The 1,457-nt window shown below is 61.2% G+C and overlaps 1 protein-coding gene across 2 annotated transcripts in view; it reads right to left on the bottom strand.

Annotated features, from left to right (window-relative positions):
* Positions 1 to 495: 495 nt before the first annotated feature.
* Positions 496 to 1,457, bottom strand: part of SMIM11A (small integral membrane protein 11A) — a 7,991-nt gene continuing 7,029 nt past the window's right edge. Inside the window, exons 5-6 of one of the 2 annotated variants that reach the window (XR_001512925.1) lie at positions 1,279 to 1,424; positions 496 to 799 (exon numbers count right to left, since the gene is read on the bottom strand). The gene's annotated coding sequence lies outside the window, so the exon portion shown is untranslated. The remainder of the gene's footprint in view (positions 800 to 1,278; positions 1,425 to 1,457) is intronic. The other variant, XM_015560334.1, reaches the window with a different exon arrangement.

Raw genomic sequence — 1,457 nt, forward strand, 5'->3', positions numbered from 1 at the left:
TGGCCGTTCACGGCTAATGACGGATCCCTGGTCACCAGGAACCCAGGGCCCGTCTCTACTCCTGTCTCAGACTTGGTCCCTTAACCATCACTTCACTGTCCGAATGGCTAGGCAGTAAGCCCCGCAGGCCACGCCACCCCTACCCCATGAGTGCACAGGCTCTGCCTGCCTCAATGAAAGCACCAAGGGCCAAGTTCCTGGGAAGAGGAGAAAACAGGGGAGGGCAGCAGGTCAGAGGGCGGAGGTCAGAGGGCAGAGGGTGAGGGCGCGCAGCGGAGGCTTCCTCCCCACAGCGTGGCCACTTGTACAGCCCAGCCCTGGCGGGTGGGGGGGATGGAGAACCTACAGCAGCTGTGGGTTTGCAGAACTCCCTGCTGCACAGCACTGGGTGTGTGTGTGAGGGAGACAGGCAGACAGGGACATGGACACATACACACACACACACACACACACACACACACACACACACGCCGGCCGATCCCAAAGACCAGAGACGCCTTTGTCCAGGTGTTTACTTTACTAGAGAAAACACAGGTTCTGAGAGCCTCTGCTAGGTCCCGTCACTTTAGTTCCGCTGCAGCTGGGAGTTACCCGCGGGAGTTTCTTCTCCTCGGCCGAGTCCACTCTCCACGTGGCGCCGTGTGCAGCAGCGTCTGGGGGGAGGGCCGGTGGGAAGCAGGAGCGTCTGGGGGGAGGGCCGGTGGGAAGCAGGAGCCGTCTGATCAGCAGCGCGAACGCCCCACTCGCTCAGCGCAGCGCCACGTGCAGCCCCTCTGGCTCAGACAGCACTGAGCTCATCCTATGTAATAAAGAGCTAATGTGCAAATGGTCGTCACGCCCTCACGCCAGGGCCGGGGGACCTGAGGCTGTGCCCCCCCCCCCCAGCAGGGCTTGACGGGGGGGGGCCTGGCCAGGTCTAGGTCTCATGCAATTTTGAGGTGCACGTGGGTGAGCGGGGACTTGACTCTGGGTCCCACAGTGCACCCCAGACTCTGACAGGAGGGAGATTTTCATATACATTTTACTAATTTGTGCACCAGGCCACTAGTCTCTTATAAACGTACTTTCTATTTTTCATTTTCCAGAAAAGGGTTTCCACCCATACTTTCGGTATCACGATTTTCTTCCCAAACCCCCAGCCCCCAGCTCAGCTGTCAGACTGCCCCCCCGCCCCCCTCCCCCAGCCTCTGGCGTTCGAGGGAGGGAGAAGTGTGACCGACCTCCCCCTTCTCGGTTCCCCACAAAACTCAGCCCACGTTCTGTGCAAGCGGCCCTCACCTTTTGCTTGGACGCGCTCTCTCTTCCCCCACGGGGTCCGGCTCCCGAGGTCCAGTGGATGGACCATCTCTTTAACAAGGCGGCTCCCACCACAGGAGCTGCTGTGGCCCGGCCACGCGGGCTGCTCCGAGGCCCAGATCTGGACGCTGCAGGACGGGCAGCAGGAGGGGCGAGCGTGA

Source organism: Myotis davidii, unplaced genomic scaffold (assembly GCF_000327345.1).
Source record: "Myotis davidii unplaced genomic scaffold, ASM32734v1 scaffold170, whole genome shotgun sequence".
Classification (NCBI taxonomy): Eukaryota; Metazoa; Chordata; class Mammalia; order Chiroptera; family Vespertilionidae; genus Myotis; species Myotis davidii.